Source organism: Cryptomeria japonica, chromosome 5 (assembly GCF_030272615.1).
Source record: "Cryptomeria japonica chromosome 5, Sugi_1.0, whole genome shotgun sequence".
In the NCBI taxonomy this organism is placed as follows: domain Eukaryota; kingdom Viridiplantae; phylum Streptophyta; class Pinopsida; order Cupressales; family Cupressaceae; genus Cryptomeria; species Cryptomeria japonica.
In genome coordinates, this window is record NC_081409.1 from 703,926,206 (window position 1) to 703,945,030 (window position 18,825).

At 37.8% G+C, this 18,825-nt stretch overlaps 1 pseudogene; it reads left to right on the forward strand.

The window, feature by feature from the left end:
• Window positions 1-882: 882 nt before the first annotated feature.
• On the forward strand, window positions 883-17,411 carry LOC131876091 (photosystem I P700 chlorophyll a apoprotein A1-like; annotated as a pseudogene).
• Window positions 17,412-18,825: the final 1,414 nt, after the last annotated feature.

Consider the following 18,825-nt stretch of genomic DNA (forward strand, 5'->3'; position numbering starts at 1 on the left):
CCTTTATCATGAGCTTCATCAGATAGTGTATGGAAGAGATTAGGGGTCTAGTTTGGCAGCAGGATGTTGCTTCAAATTTGGGTTTGGGAGCATGTAGCCATTAGGTACCCTATTGTATAGAGATCATGACCTGCTAGATATCCTTATCTGTATATGTATAGACCTGCAGCTTCCCAGCCTATGATAGGAAAGCTAGAGTATTGGAGGCGCACATTAGATGACATTGATGCAATGGTTTGGTGCCCATATTCAGATTGTGAGCCTTGGCCCGAGGATGAGACAAAGGTACCAATTTTACTACAGAGTCAATACTTGATTGGGTGGATGCCATATGTTGTGAAGAGGTTCCTTTTGTCATGGGTATATCGATAGTTTGGTTGGTGACAGTCGATGCCATAGGGGACAACCTTGTATGTGAGAGTGTACAAGGAGAGAGAAGAGTGGGGACCACCTTTAGATTATGCTACTTATGTAGAGTTCCACTCTCTTCCTATTATTGTGTGGGATATGAGGCCTACAGTGATAGATGCGGGCATGCACCAGGATTATGCCCTTTATTTCATGAACCATCCTTTTCCTTGATTGATAGGGTCAAGAGAGTCGATACCACTACTAGAGGTGTTTGATGATGATAATGATGATGACGATGGGGGATGATGAGGGGGCCGACGGGGCCGAGGTATGGAGAGGGTGATGAGAGGTCAAGGAGGAGATCAAGGAGTGGGTCGGGGTCGAGGATGGGTGGGTTGGGGTAGGGATGGTGGTGGGAATGGGGGTAGAGATAGGAGAGGTGGAGCAAGATCTAGCAGGCTGAGGGGTAGAGGTGGTGGATGGATATAGATGCTAGGTCGCAAAGGCTATGTACAAGTAGAGGATATAGAAATGGTGGGAAGCAGAGATGAGGGGAAGAGTTATGATGATAGATCTAATAAGGTGATAGAGTCGAAGGAGTTGGGTGGTGGGAGGTTAGGATTGGGTGGCATGCGCTTTGATGAGGAGGATGTGCATCCCTTGGTACATCGGAGGAGGCTGGATATGCCCCCACCAGCCACAGGATAGGTGAGCACACCATAGGTGCTAGCAGTATAGGTTCTAGAGGCACCATGACCTTCTTCAGTTTGGATCACAATGTCATCACATCAGCAAGCACAGATAGCAGGATTACAGTCCCTTGTATAGAGACTACATGCATAGCTAGCATATGCACAAGGATAGATTGCTCAACTGTAGGTACAAGTAGCATAGGTGACTATTGAGAGAGACATGGAGATAGAGCAGTGAGGTTGTGCAGAGGAGATAGTGCGATCTTTACAACAAGCCACCACACGGGGTGTTACTGGGGAGACTACCAGAGGTCTCATAGATCAGATGGTGCGAGCCGAGTATTACCAAACTTTGTATCTTTAGGTTGTGCCACCAGATCGTCATGCCCCTAGTTATGTCATGAGTTCTCAACGCAGGGGCTCTCAAAGACATGGAGGTAGTGAGGACATGATGGTTCCTAGGAGAGATCCTCCTACTGGAGGTGCAGGTGCAGGTGCAGGTGGCTCTGGGGCCAAGCATTTAGAGTTAGGAGGTAGCCACTCCTATCCTTTTGCATGATGATAATGTACCATTTTGTTGATTATACATAGAGCATTGTATCTTTGATGATTCTCTCAAGATGGATATTGTTGTATTTTTATTGATCTCTTTTATATGATACACATTGATCTATTGATAGATGTTTATGTTGCTTGATTCATAGAATTTGTTATTGATGTGATATCCAGGGACTTTGGACATTTATTGCTTCATTGATGATTTGTTTTGGCTTATATCTTTGATTTTCCTTTAGATTAGTATGGGTCACATATGTGCATGATGATATGATACTAGATATTCTTCTATATGTTATGGATGCTTTTGATATGCATGATCTATATGAATTTTTCTTTGATGATGCAGATGATTGTCTATGTGGTATGTGTGATGATGTGACACCATGATCTATATGTTTTGAAGGTGATAAGCTCAAGATGTTTTGATGATCATGCCTAACTATATGTTTTTGCAGGCGATATGCGATGAATGCATTTCTTTCATTTTACTACTAAATGAAATGCATGCATGTACACAGATGTAAATGAGTTTAACATGTTTTTGGACTTTTTGTATGTTTTTGATGATCTCATTTATCACACAAAATTTTCTTTTGATATGATATGGAATGCTCATGTATTTGAATGTACTTTGATATGAGATGTAATGATGACGTATTCTGAATGCAATTTGATTATGATATGATATGATATGATATGATATGAGATGTATCTTGAAAATGAGATGTGTGATTGAAAATAATAACAATATGAGATGTATCTTGAAAATGAGATGTGTAATGATAATGATAATGATATGAGATGTATCTTGAAAATGAGATGTGTGATTGATAATGATAATGATATGAGATGTATCTTATAAATGATATGTGTAATGATAATGATAATGCATCTAAATGCAGATTAAAATGATAATGAAAATGGTAATGTAATCTAATGTAACTTAACATGATATGGAAATGATAATGATAATGTTGGCATATGATTAACTGGTATGATGATAATGTATGTTGTCATTGATGTCAATAAGTGTAGGTGAACCGGTATGAAGATTGGAAGAGGTTGTTATTGATGTTCAAGTTGGAGAACCAGTATGAAGAGATGTAGTGGACCGGTGTCAGTGTTTCACTAAGTGTGACTACCGGTTGGTATTCTCAGCTCTAAGGTTTTTGGTTTGGCAATCTAGCTTGTACGATGCAACCAATGAGATTTTGTGATGAGTTAGCTAAGAGATAAGGATGAGACCGAGATGCCACATCACTTTTGTGCATGTGAAGGATTTCCTTGAGGATCTTAGATGTGAAGATCGATTGCATTAAATGTCTACCTCAACAATGAACATTCTTCTTAGCAGTATGTGAAGAGAGTGTGATGGGTTACTAATTTCCATATGTGATGGAGAATGGACGATGCAGAATGACTTGTGATTTGTTTGAGATTGTTTCATTCTATGCAAAGTGTTTTGAATGGTCAGGATTGGACCACCTGTAATTGTAAACCTAAAATGTTTAGGGTTTAGGGTTTATGCTACTCACCTAATTGTTGTCTATAAGGTCGATGATGTTTGTTATTGTTTGTGTTGGCAAATGTTGTGTTTGTATCCGAGTGATGAGATACTTGCCAGACCAGTGAATGGAAAATTGTAGAGTGTGATTGCAGAGTAGAGGAACTAAAAAGGATCTGCCTTAGCATGTAGTGTTGTTATCAGATCAGAGCTTTACCTGTTGTCTTCTAACCATTTCAACAATTGGAAAATCCCTTTACTAGGTAGCTTTAATAGGCTTATTGCAAATCCTCTAACCAGGTGACTCAAGATCATTGAGTTCTTCAAATCCTCTAGCAAGGTAACCTTTAACAGGGTTTCAACCTTTAAAAGGGTATATAGCCATCCCTTAACCAGGTGATCTTTAACAAGATCGGTTCCTAATAGAACCTTATTGTAAAGTCTTTAACCGGACTAGGCTCCTAACAAAGCGAGCTTCAAAAGAGTTCAAAAACAAGCTTGTGGGTATTTATCCCCACTGTGGTTTTTCCCATTTGGGTTTCCACGTGAAAATCTATGTGTCACAAGTTGTGCATTTTTTATGTGATCATTTTGTAGTCTTTGTTTAGGTGAATATGCATGCAAAGTTAATGGTTATGGTATTACTGATACAACACATGCATGAGTATATTGGTGAAGTTGTTATCAAATGTTAATTGTTATTTGAAGTATTCAATTTTACTGGTTTAGCTGTCTGAAGTCTTACTGTATTTCACTGGTATTGCCATGGTTAAGTTCAGTGATGAAGACAACCGATTAGCATTGTTTTAACTTGATAAGTTGTTGAGAAGTTTTTGTATGTACTGATTCACCCCCCCCCCACCTCTTAGTACCGATTAGGGTATTTTTTGTTGATCATTATTCATCAATTGGTATCAGAGAAACTCCAAGTCCTCGGTGATATAATCTTAGCCGCTTGAGGTAAAAGATCCCGCTTTAATGATGAAGAGGGAAGGTCCTAAGTTCAATAGAGATAACTTCAAAATATGGAAGGACATAATGAAGATTTATATTAAGAGTTTGGGTGCTCAACATTGGAGCTATGTTGAGAATGTCTATGTTATCCCCACTGGCACTCTAACCGATGATCAGAAAAGAGAAATTCAAGAAAATGGACAAGTCATGGAAGCCCTTATTAGCAACCTGTCCGATATTGAGTTCATTGATGTACAAGATAAGGACAATCCTAAGGATGTATGGGACACTCTAGAAACCATTTATGGTGGTGATGAGCATGTCAAGCAAGCTAAGGAAGAGAGCCTTAGAGGAAAATTTGAAGATATGGGGATGGTTGAAGGAGAGACCATTCAACAGTATGGCATAAGGATCAAGACTGTGGTTGGAGATATCAAGAGCACTGGTGGAACAATTGATGATGCCACCATTATTAGTAAATTTTTGAGATCATTGTTACCGGTCTATGCAATCAGAGTTGTTTCTATTCAGGAGCTAAGGTCTATCGACAAAACCAAGGTATCCTTAGACTCTATCATTACAAAGTTGACTGCATATGAGTTGAATAGCTATGATGCTAGTGTTCAAAAGACTGAGTCAACCTTTAGAGCATCTGTTGCACCAACTAGAAAAGGCAAAGAAGTAAGTACCAGTTATGAATCCAAGAAATGTAGAGATATGGATGATGAAGAGATTCTGATGGAGTTTGAAGCTCTTCTTGCCAAGAGACTTCCAAAAGGCACCAGAAAATACAAGGGTAAGCTTCCTTTAAAATGTTTTTCCTACAATAAGATAGGACATATAGCTATTAACTATCCTAACAATGACAATAAGGATAAACCAGAGAGGTTTACAAAGTATAAAGGAGGAGGTAGGAGAAATTGTCTTGTTGCAATGGATGAAGGTGTTATTGATAAAGAATCTGAGGATGAAGAGAATGAGGATATAGTGTTTGTAGCTATAAAGGAAGAAGTGTCTGACAAGAAATACCTTGTCTCTCACATTGACAACTCAAATGAGTGGATTATTGATAGTGGGTGTTCTCACCACATGACTGGTGACTGGAGAAAATTTCTATCTCTAGAAGAATATGATGGAGGTGTTGTCCGATTTGGCAACGATGCACCATGTTTGGTGAAAGGTAAAGAATCCATGTCACTGAATGGAAAGAGTAGTGTGGATGATGTCTACTGGGTAGAACGTCTTAAGAATAACCTTTTAAGTGTTGCTCATCTAAATGACAAAGGACTCATTCTAGAGTTCAAAATTGGAGTCTGCAGTATAATTGGAAAGAGTGGTGAACTTATTGCCACCGGTAAGCAGACCACAGGTAACTTGTTTCAGTTGAATACCAAGATTAGTCATTGTCTAGACTTTGTCATATGAATTTTGATAATATTGTAAAGGTGAGTAAGATCAAGGTAGTAAGAGGATTGCCTTTACTAAACAAACCAGAGAATTCTTTGTGCAGAGAATGCCAACTTGGGAGGATGTCTTCCTCAACTTTCAAAGGTAAGTCTTTTTCAGTAGAGAACTTACTTGATCTTGTGCACACTAATCTATGTGGTCCAATGAAAACTAGAAGTATTCAGGGAGATAGGTATTTCATGATTCTTACTAATGACAACTCAAGAATGATTTGGGTTACATTCTTGAAAGACAAGTCTAAGGCATTTGGAAAGTTCAAAGTCTTTAGAGCATTGGTAGAAAAGTAAAATGGTCAAAGGATAAAATTCCTAAGAACTGATCAAGGAAGTGAATTCTCTTCTGATTAATTCAACAAGTACTATGAAGAGAATGATATCAAGAGGCAACTATCTGCCCCTAGGACACCATAATAGAATGGCATAGCATAAAGGAATAACAAAACTATAGTTGAAATGACCAGAACAATGTTGATCCAAGGAAAGGTTGCTCACACTTTTTGGAGAGAAGCAGTGAGCACTACAGTCTATACTATGAACTAGGTACTCATAAAGAAAGGTAAAGATAAAACCTCTTATGAGTACTAGACTGGGAAGACTCCCACTGTGAGTTATTTTAAATTCTTTGGTAGTGAGTGTTACATCAAGAGAGGTGAGCATCTGAGCAATTTTGATGCTAAATGTGATGAAGGAATATTTTTGGGATATTCCTCTAAGAGAAAAGCTCTCAAATGCTACAACAATAGAAATTAGAGAATTTTTGAGAGCATCAACGTTAGGGTTGATGAATCCCCTGAGAAACCTGAGGAAACCAACAATAAGAAAGTGGAAGATGAACCGGGTGTAGCCTTTTGGGAACTGGTTAAGAAAGAAACAAACAAAGATCTCAGTGTTCCTGTACTGGTAGAAGCTATAGTAGGTGAAGAAGAAGATGGAGAAGAAGAAGAAGAGGAAAAGCAAGCAGAAATAGCTAGAGTCATTCCTAGATATGTGAAACTAAATCATGATCCTAAGCAGATCATAGGTGATAAATATGCAAGGATACTCACAACAAGAAAGGTGAAAGAAATCTCTTGCATGATTTTTGAATTTGAGCCTAAGACTACTAGAGAGGCACTTACAAATGAAGACTGAATTAAGGCAATGGAAGAGGAGCTAGACCAGATAGAAAAGAATGCAACATGGTCTTTGGTACCCAGACCGGAACACAAGAATGTCATAGGTACCTAATGGGTCTTCAGGAAGAAGGCACAGTTGTAAGGAACAAGGCAAGACTTGTATGCAAGGGATATGCTTAGGAAGAGGGAGAAGACTATGGAGAAACCTTTGCCCCAATGGATAGACTAGAAGGTGTTCAAATGCTACTTGCATTTGTAGCATTTAAAGGATTCAAGGTATACTAGATGGATGTGAATTTTGCATTCTTGAATGGAATCCTAGAAGAGGAAATGTATATTGAGCAACCAGATGGGTTTGCTTATCAGAAGATAGTGACATGGTGTTTAGATTACACAAGGCCCTGTATGGATTGAAACAAGCACCAAGGGCATGGTATGAAGGGTTACACTCTCATCTTGTAAAGATAGGATTTCAGAGAACAAGTGAGGATAACAACATCTACCTGAAATCTGAAGGTGATCAGATTCTGATATGTGAAGTGTAAATGTAGATGACACAATCTTTGGAGGAGATGATGCAATGAGCCATGCATTTGTAGATGAAATGAAGAAAGAGTTTGAGATGTCTCTAATTGGAGAGATAAATTTCTTCATTGGTCTACAGATTCAGCAGATGAAAGAGGGTATCTTTATTACCTAGTCCAAGTATGTCAAAGAGGTATTGAAGACCTTTGGCATGGAGGAGAACAAACTGGTTGGTACATCAATGGTGATCGACTACAAATTAACTAAGGAAGATGATTCAACGTTGGTAAATGAGAAGGAATACCGATTAATGATCGGTAAGCTGCACTATGTGGTACACAACAAACCGGATATTGCTCATGCAGTGGGCATTGTGGCCCATTTTTAGAAAAGTCCGAGAGAATCCCACTTGGTAATAGTCAAGAGGATTCTTAGATACCTGAAAGGGACAGTTGATTATGGATTGTGGCATCCATACAATGGTTATTTTAATCTCAAAGTATTTGTCAATGCAGATTGGGCAGGTAATGTGGATGACCGGAAGAGCACAACCTATGGAGCGTTCTTTCTTGGTGGAAGACTAGTCTTATGGATGAGTAAGATGCAGAGCTATACTTCCGAGTCTATAGCTAAAGCAGAGTATGTGGCAGCATTTATGAATTTCACTCAAGCAATCTGGATGAAGCATGTATTGGATGGTTTCAAAGTACCTATATCTGAACCAGTGAGTATATTTTGTGACAACACAAGTGCAATAAATATTTCCAAGAATCTGGTATTGCATGCTAGAACTAAGCACATTGAGCTCAAGTATCATTTCTTTAGAGAGAGGGTTCAAATCAAAGAGGTTGTATTAGAACATGTTTCCAGTAAGGAGCAGCTAGCAGACATATTCACTACGCCCTTACCGAAGTCTATAGTTACCTATTTGAGAGGTCAATTAGGGGTTCTGCCCCTTCATGAAGTAAATTAAAGCTTTGTGCTCCACATCAGTCAGGTACTACAGTGTCAAATCTTTTAGGATTGATGTGTTGAAGGATGCTACTCCATAGGGGGAGCAACATAGTGGAAAATGGAAGCTTGTGCCTCCACTTTGGCATTGTTGTCAAAGGGGGAGAAGATATCTGTTGATGAAGATATATATTATGGTTGCACTGGTCTATGTTGTTTATAGTTGCAATGCTACATTGAGTATTGTCATCAATGCCAAAGGGGGTGATTGTTGGCATATGATGATAATGTATGTTGGCAGTGATGTCAATAAGTGCAGGTTGACCGGTATGAAGATTGGAAGAAGTTTTTATTGATGTTAAAGTTGGAGAACCAGTATGAAGAGATGTAGTGGATCGGTGTCAGGGTTTCACTAAGTGTGACTACCAGTTGGTAGTCTCAGCTCTAGGGTTTCTGGTTTGATGATCTAGCTTGTGTGATGCAACCGGTGACATTCTGTGATAAGTTAGCTAAGAGATAAGGATGAGATAGAGATACCACATCATTTTTGTGCATGTGAAGGATTTCCTTGAGGATCTTGCATGTGAAGATCGATTGCATTAAATATCTACCTCGAGAATGAACATTCTTCTTAGCAGTATGTGAAGAGAGCATGATGGGTTACTGATTTCCATATGTGGTGGAGAATGGACGATGCAGAATGACTTGTGATCTATTTGACATTGTTTCATTCTATGCAAAGTGTTTTGAACGGTCATGATTGGACCGCATATAATTGTAAACCTAAAATGTTTAGGGTTTAGGGTTTATGATACTGACCTAATTGTTGTCTATAAGGTTGATGATGTTTGTTATTATTTGTGTTGGAAAATGTTGTGTTTGTATCTGAGTGATGAGATACTTTACAGACCAGTGAGTGGAAAACTGCAGAGTGTGATTGCAAAGTAGATGAACTAAAAAGGATCTACCTTAGCATGTAGTGTTGTTATCAGATCAGAGCTTTACCTGTTGTCTTCTAACCATTTCAACAATTGGAAAATCCCTTTACTGGGTAGCTTTAACAGGCTTATTGCAAATATTCTAACCAAGTGACTCAAGATCATTGAGTTCTTCAAATCCTCTAGCAAGGTAACCTTTAACAGGGTATATAGCCATCCCTTAACTTGGTGATCTTTAACAGGATGTTCCTAACCTAACCTTATTGTAAAGTCTTTAACCGAACTAGGCTCCTAACAAAGCGAGCTTCAAAAGAGTTCAAAAACAAGCTTGTGGGTATTCATCCCCATCGTGAATTTTCCCATTTGGGTTTCCACGTGAAAAATCTGTGTGTCATGAGTTGTGCATTTTTCATGTGATCATTTTGTAGTCTTTGTTTAGGTGAATATGCATTCAAAGTTAATGGTTAAGGTATTATTGATACAACACATGCATGAGTATATTGGTGAAGTTGTTATCAAGTGTTAATTGTTATTTGAAGTATTCAGTTTTACTTTTTTAGATGCCTGAAGTCTTACTATGTTTAACTGGTATTGCCATGGTTAAGTTCAGTGATTAAGACAACCGGTTAGCATTGTTTTAACTTGATAAGTTGTTGAGAATTTTTTGTATGTACTAATTCACCCCCCCCACTCAGTACTAATTAGGGTATTTGTTGTTCATCATTATTCATTAGATAATGCATCTAAATACAGATTAAAATGATAATGAAAACAATAACATAACCTAATGCAGATTAAAATGATAATGAAAATGATAATGCATCTAAATGTAACTTAACATAATATGAAAATGATAATGATAATGCATCTAAATGCATTTGAAATTGATATGCATTCTCATTCTCAATGTTTCCATCTATTTTGATCAAATTGCCAGTGCTTCCTCTTTTTTCATCATCGAGCCTTGAATTGTTGAAATTTGATACAAGCCTCATGGTATAATTGAACCATAACAACTTGAGTATAACTTACATGGATTTTGATATTGCAAGACAACACAAGCATCAAGGTATAATTGAACTAAAACAACTTGAGTGTTTCTTATGTAAAACAGACAAGAGTTAACCTTAGTCCTATACAAATCCGAAATGTCCTCAGTGATATGCCACCGGATCATGTCGTAGAACAAATTTGCATTGTAGAAGGCCTCACTCCCAAACAACAAACAAAGAAAACATCACATTCCTTCCTTGCTTCTCTAGTCTTGGAGACATCCTTGAATTGCTTAGGAGATATGATAAGTAAAAATCAACAACCATAAGTAAGCATACATGTTATCCGAAATATATTATTGTCAAATAAAACATCTTGCAAATAGATATTTTGTTCAGTTGAAATCAGTTCAAGTCCTTGTTGTCTAGCTTTCTTGCGTTGTTGTGGTCATTGTTGGTTGTTTTGATCTTTGTTGTCTTACTATGCATTTGGTCTATTGTTAAAACCCTCAAGGTGAAATCCCCCCAACGAGGTTAGGATGTTGCCCCTTGCTGTCGATACTACTTTGATATGGATATGTGCATTGATCACCAAGCCATCGTGGGATATAATTCCTCAGATAATCAAGGACAGTGACTACACTAAGTATGTCCAGGATAATGTTTTGTGTATATAAGTGTTATGTGATGTCTATGGGCTTAGATCAGATGTAGCCAAAGATCCGATGCGAGTACCGATAGATAGAGAAGCCGCTCTATCACAAATAGCAATTGTTGCCAGGTTTTCACCCCTTGTTTTTATTGCACTTTTTGATTTGTTTTTCATTTTTTTTTGTATTTTTCTTGATTTTTTGATTTTTTGATTTTTTTGTGTCACAAGATGCCTATTTACCATGTTTTCACCCTAGTAATGATTTTTTTGATTATTTTTTATTTTTTTGCTCGATCCTTGCATTGGACGACTCAAGTGTAGAATTTCTTCAAATGGATGTTGTTTGTTGGCTTGTCGAGATTGTACCCTTCTAAAGTTGATAGCCAATATGCCCTTGATCCATAAAATGATATGATGATAAAGGGTCCCAACTAGTTGGGTTCAAATTTCCCCTTCTTTACCTGATCTTATTGATTCTGAGGATTTTCCTTTAGGACTAGGTCACCAACCTTGAATGCTCGTGGGATGACCCTATGATTGTAGCTTTGGCACATTTGTTGTTGATAAACCTTGAGATGATCAAAGGCACATTGTTAGCGTTCATCTAGCAACTCTAGCTCTTGTAGTTGGTTGACTCAATACTCCTCATCTGGAATGAGGCCTTTCAATGACACCCAGAGTGATGGAATCTCTACCTCAATAGGTAGGATAGCTTATGATCCATACACCAATGAGTATGGTGTAGCTCCTATAGGTGCGTGGATACTCATTCTGTAGGCCCAAAGTGTAGGATTAAGCTAGACATACCAATCTTTACCAACTTCATTCACTATCCTCTTGAGGATTTTTAGGATTTTTTTGTTTGAGGCCTCTACTTGGCCATTCCCTTATGGATAGTAAGGTGTTGAAAAGCAATGTTGGATATGGAATCACTTGCAATGCTCTTGTACATCTTTATTTTTGAAAGGACATCAATTACTTGTGACAATGGAACTAGGGATGTCGTACCGACAGATGAGGTAGTTCAGAATGAAGGAAGCTATTTGTTTGTCGGTCACTGTAGTCAATGGAACTGGATCAATCCACTTGGTGAAGTACTCAATGGCTGTGATGATGAATTTGTGTGTGTTTGATGAGGAAGGATGAATCTTTCCCACTAGGTCAAGTCCCCATTAGAAAAAAGGCCATGATGTAGTGAATGGTTGTAGTTCCTCTACTGGTGCATGTATAAGATTGTCATGAATCTGGCACTTAGAACATTTCCTAGAAAACTAGTAGGACTCTTTTTCCATTGTCGGCCAATAGTATCCCATCCTCAGAAGTTTCTTGGCAAGAATAGGACCACTTGAATGTGTGCCACAAATACCTTCATGAAGCTCATGTAAGGTGGAGTCAGATTCGTTATAATTGAGGCATCAAAGAAGAGTACCATCTAAACCTTGACAATAAATCATATCAGTGGTTAAGGTATAGTGGGTTGCTTGTTGTATAAAGCTTCATTTTTTTGTTATGAGATAGGTCTGGTGGAAGGGTATTGTCTTTCAAGTAGGTATAGATTTTCTAGTATAGGGGTGAATCAAAACTGTTTAGGGCACAGATGACTTAGGATTCCATATTGTCATAGGTAGGGGAAAGCAATTGCTCTAACATAAATTCATAATGATTCTGTCTGTTTGGAATTTGTAGGAGCAACACAATGCTGGCCATTGCGTCAACCATTCTATTGTCTAGCCTTGGAATCTACTCAAATGTGATGTGTACAAATTATTTCTTAAAATCATCCACAATGCGTTTGTAAGACATCATCTTATCATCCTTTGTCTGATAGTCATCATTGATCTAATTGATAACTAATTGAGAGTCCCCATAGACTTTCAATTATGTGATTTTCCACTCCACAACTACTTTGATACCTGTCACTAGAGTTTCATACTTAGTGATATTATTGGTGCATGGGAACATGAATTTGTAGGATCTCAAAATTGTGTGTTCTTCGGGAGTAATGAACAAGATGCCAACACCTGATCCACGTTGTGTATAGGATCCATCAAAGTATAGGGTCCATTGCTTTGGTGCAATAGTGAGCACATTTCTATCTAGAAATTCCACCTGTAGTGGATGTTTGTCTGACAAGGGTGCTTCGGTCAGTTAATCTGCTATTGCTTGTCCTTTGATAGCCCTCCTTTTTGTGTACTGAATGTCAAACTCACTTAGGATCATGACCCATTTTTCTAACCTCCCTATGAGAGCGTCTTTGCTAAGTAAGTATTTTAGTAAGTCGATCTTTGCCACTAGCTTGATAGTATGAGCTAACATATAATATCACAACTTTTGGGAAGCAAACACGAGAGCTAAACAAGTTTTTTTGTTGAAGGTGTAATTGAGTTTGTAGCCATTCAACGTTCTGCTAATGTAATAGATGGCTCTTTCCTTTCTTGTTGAGTCTTCATGTGCTAGTAATGCCCCCAATGACACTTTAGTTGCTGATATGTATAGAACGAGTGGTTTACCCACTTTTCGTGGCACCAAATAGGCAAATTCATGAGATATTGCTTCAGCTAATGGAATGATTAGGCACACTTGTCCTCCAATCTGAAAGGAACATTTTTATGAAGTAGATGGTTGAATGGGAGACATTTGTCTGCCAATCGAACAATGAACCTTCTAATAGTTTGTAGCCTACGTTGAAGAGATCGTAGTTGACTAATGTTCTTTGGAGGTGGCATTCCCATGATAGCCTAAACCTTTGTGGGATCCACCTTGATTCCTTTTTCTAATACAATGTAGCCCAAGAGTTTTTTGGATGTGACCCCCAAAACACACTTTTTAGGGTATAATCTAACATTGAATTTCTCTAGTCTCTGAAATATTTTATCAAGAATGTCCTGGTTTCCTGTTCTTGTGAATGATTTGGTGCAATTCATCTACATAATCCTCCATAAAAGTATGCATCATGTCATGGAAGATAGTTGTCATTTCTCTTTGATAGGTTGCACCAGCATTTTTCAAACCAAAAGGTATGATGTTCCTACGGTATGTACCACATTGACATGTGAATGTCATTTTATCCTAATCTTCTAGAGCTATCTTGATTTGGTTGTATCCTAAAAAACCATCCATGATTGATAACATCGCGTTCCCTATCGTGAGATCCACAATTGTATCAATGCTTGGCAAAGGAAAATCATCTTTCAGACAAGCTTTCTTGAGGTCTCTGAATTCTATACAAATCCTAATACTTTTATCTAGTTTAGATATTGGCACAATGTTAGAGATCCATTCGACATAATGTATAGGTCAAATGAAACTGGCGTCTAGCAATTTCTTCAGCTCTGCTTTAACCAAAATGACAACATGTGGGTTCATCTTTCTCAATTTTTGTTTGACAAGTTTAGCTCCAGGAGTTATAGATAAATGATACATGATGAGATCTGGATCAACACCTAACATATCTGCATAAGACCAAGCAAAATTAATTTGCTTCTCCTTGAAGAATTTGACAAAGTCTGGTCTTTCTTGTTCCATTAATGATTATGTCAGATGTATGGTTCTTGTTGTTGTTTCAGTGTTGATATTGATCGATCGAGTTGGCTCAATCAAAATTAGAGATCTTTCCTAATAATGTTCAGGAAGAGTGTCAAGTCTCTCATCCTCAGGCGCCTCAAAGAGGTTTTCACCATTGGATGTGTCCTTCTTTTTTAATTTTTAATGATCTAATACTTCCTTTAAATGGTTTTCACCATTAGATTGATTTTGTTTTTTGTTCATTTTGTGACTAAGAGACATGGTACTCTCCTGATTGCAGACATGATTATGGGATTCACTGGTAGAGTATGTTTTCGGGTTGATTGAGCCAACGTATTGGGTAATGGTGTCATCATTTTGAAAGGTTGGTATCTCAATGTGTTCAGGTGGTTCCCAGTCTATAAGTTTAGGATATATAACTGGTAGGGAATCATTTGGTGGTTCAAGGTCTACCACTGCAAGAGTCATGATGGAGACATTGCCATAGTTGTCATTGGATGTAACAAAGTCTATGACGGTATCAAAGTTTTTAATGGTGCTTTCTTCGATATTTCCTCTTCATATTGATGTTGCTCATTCTCACTAGCCTCATAGATATGTAGTGGTCCAAATTCAAATAATCTAGGACTCAAACCTTGTCCTTCAAAAGGTATGGGTGTATATGTATGGATTGCATCCACTTCAATGTCCTCAGTGATATCAGAACAAGTGTCTCATTCCTACTCATTGGCATCTATTTTAGAATCACTGTCTAAGGTTACCCTAATGATTCTAACAAGAATATTGTATGGCGAGAAGAGCCACTGATGATCAATACAAGTTTGGTGGCTTATATTGATTTAGGTTCTGTACTGGCTTGTACTCTTTCAATTTGTTCATAAACAATCTCCTCCCTTTGAATGGTAGGTTCCTCTTCATGTTGTGGCTTATATTTTGCTTGATCAAGTCCTATTACATGATGTATCTATTTATAGGAGGCCTCCTCTCTTTGAATAGAAAGATCCTCTTGTTGTTTCTCATATTCTTCATCCTCTTGTTCTTTGTTTGTCTTCTTAGCAGCTTGGTGTATCACCTCTTGCCATGATTCCTCATTATATGTTCCATTTCTTTTCCTTCGAGAATTTAGGTGATCTTGTTTTTGTGCCGGTTGGATACGTTGGCCATACCCTAGTCCCAATTTATCTTTTGCAAGTTGTGAATGAGGATGGATCAGTTTTGTGATGCCCTCTTGATGCTTGCCAACAAGTCCTTTTCCTTTGTACCCCATATGTTGCATGATTCTGAATCCATTACCATATTGTTTTGTGGGGATGGAAACTCCTAGAGAAGCAACTCTTATTTCTTCCTCATCCTTGTATAGCCAGTTGAGGATATCTTTTTCTTCTGATTCTTCCACAAGTGTGTTGATTTGGATAAATTTGCCATCAAACTTTTTGATGGGTTGTGTTGCTTGGTGAATTGATGTTGAAGGTTGTCTGTGGGATCTTGGTGATACGGGAAGCTTTGATAGACATGGGGGATCAAAATAATACCCCCCATTCCTTGGTCCTTTATATTCATCTTCTTCTCAAATTCTATGAAGAAAGACTTTAGATTTTCTTGATTTCATGATGAGGAAGCGTGGGCTTCCTTGTTGTGCAGTACCAGAACATTTTGAGTTTCCCCCATAGTGTTGCAATACTGAAAGGGGTTGGTGTCTGTTGATATTGAAATCTCTTGTTTGTTGTAAGGGAACTTGAAAAATTGATGATACGTGGAAGGTACTGCTTGCATGTCATGGATCCAAGGATGACCCAAGAGTATGTTATATGTCAATTCTATGTCCAAGACTTGGCACATTTTGTCTTTTTGCACAGGTCCTACCTAAATGGGTAGCACCACTGTTCCTTTAGACGACCTTTCTTCATCATCATAGGCTTTTATAGTGATCTTCTTTTGGGGATCAATAGCTTATTCAGAGAAGCCCAATGTCCATTTATAGGGGAAGGACATAAAGGTCTTTACGAGATCTTAACTACTTCATGGCATGCTCAATTAGCTCTTAACCTATCTATGTTAGGGTCTTATCTATTTTCATAGCTCACCATATGTATTCTACACCTCCCTATCCATATCTAGCTACTAACTATGGTACCCAACTATCTCTGTTCACGCACCATATGTGGATTGGTGGATTTCTCATAGTTGGCATTACTGCACATGCAACTATTTTTATGGTAAGAGACTATGATCTGACTACTCAATACAACAACCTTTTAGACCGTGTTCTAAGACATCATGATGCAATCATATCACACCTCAACTGGGCATGTATTTTCTTAGGTTTCCATAGTTTTGGTCTATATATTCATAATGATACTATGAGTGCTTTAGGACATCATAAAAATATGTTTTCAAATACTGCTATACAATTACAACATGTCTTTGCTCAATGGATACAAAGCACTCATGCTTTAGCACCCACTTTGACAACTCCTGATGCAACAACAAGCACCAACTTAACCTGGGGAGGCGGTGATTTGATAGCATTAGGTGCCAAAGTGGCTTTGTTACCTATTCCTTTAGGAACTACAAATTTTTTAGTAGACCATATTCATGCATTTACTATCCATGTGATTGTATTAATATTATTGAAAGGTGTTTTATTTGCTCACAGTTCTCATTTAATACCCAATAAAGCAAATCTTGGTTTTCATTTTCCTCGCGATGAGCCTGGTAGAGGAGGAACATGTCAAGTATCTTCCTAGGATCATGTCTTCCTAGGACTATTCTAGATGTACAATGCAATTTTGGTAGTAATATTTTATTTTAGTTGCAAAATGCAGTCTACTGTTTGGGGTAGTATAACTGATCAGGGAGTGGTAACTCATATTATAGGAGGAAACTTTGCACAGAGTTCCATTACAATTAACAGGTGGCTTCATGAATTTTTATGGGCACAAGCTTCGCAAGTAATCCAATCTTACAGTTCTTCATTATCTGCCTATGGCCTTTTATTCTTAGGTGCTCATTTCATTTGGGCCTTTAGTTTAATGTTCCTATTTAGTGGTAATGGATATTGGCAAGAACTTATTCAATCTATTGTTTGGGCCCATCATAAATTAAAAGTAGTAGGGATAAGCTTTAAGGTACATATATTTAGACCAGCTCGTCCATCTATTAGCACTCTTTTCACTCGATGTTTGTAAACTAGGACTTCGATATGGAGCGGGGTGTTGTGTGGATGACTCAAAGAGACATCATCGTGCTCTGAAAATGATAAGTTATGTGGCACCGTCATATGTGCCACCATGGCTTAGAATCGGTTGACATCCAGGTCATTTGGAACTATAGCTTCTATAAGAGCTTTCTCTAAGATATCCTTATTTTTTGGTGAGAGTTTGAGAAACTCTAAAATCAATATTTGGGCAAGTTTCCTTTGAAGTTGATCTACCAAGCTATATTGAGTTTTGGGGATAGTTGTTTCTTTCTATGTGCTCCCCTTCAAGACATATTTTTAGGCCCTTGTTGTCACATTCACCAGCGCATGTTCTTGTTTGTCCTTGATTTTTATGACATTCACTTGATTGTCATATGTCGATATGTGATTGATGATGTTATCATATATGTGGATGATGCGGGCTCCTTTGTTGTTATTCGATGTTGATGCTCCTCTCTTGCCATAATTAGGAAGAGTATTTTTGAATGCCTTGTGATCACTATTGGTTTTATGACCATGATCGTTATGTCTCCCTTGTCTATCATATCTTGAACTAGGGTTTTCAACCTCATGCAATCATTTTTCTATGCCCCTTGTTTCGATGATAATCACAATATTGCGAGTCATTCCACCATGGTGGTTTGACTTGGGGTTCAAAATTGCTTATGATTGGCAATGTGATGAATTTGTTTTCCAATAGTTCTCAAAATGCAGATTCCAGGTTTTGTCCCAATGGTGTATAGGTTCTTCGATATTGGGGAGGTGGATTGTTGGTGCTACTCCCTTGATTGTTTCTCCCTTGATTGTTGTTGTTATTCCCTTTGTTGGTAGTACATTGATAATTATTAGTGCTTTTATTAACACTTCTTTGATTATTGTTGGATGGTGTATTACTTGATAAAGTCAGCATTGGTTGCTTTTACTTTACATTGTTGGCATCGACTACACCATCATTAACAACATTTTTGTTTCTAGTCCAAAACTTGGACTTGTCTGAGTTGTTGTTGTTATATTGATTGCTATAAGTGTTGTTGCTTGATGAACTAACACCTTCCTTGGAGAACTTCAAGGTCCCTTTCTTGATTGAGGCTTCCTCTACTTGGATGCCATTCTCGATTAATTTTTGGAAAGTAGGTAGACATTGTAGTTTGAGTTGATAACTCATTTCATTGTTTAAATTGTCTATGGAAATTTTTCCTTTTCAGGTACATCGCGTGGGTACCTTGAAACCATGCGCCTCCATTGCTGTAAGAACACCATGAATATTTCATTGTTCTTTTCCTTTATATTGCATATGTCAAGCATGGTGACCTCATGTTGGATATTATAGGAGTATTGTGTAATGAATTTATTCACCAACTCATCGAATGATCTAATAGGAGGTGTGAGTTTTGACAACCACT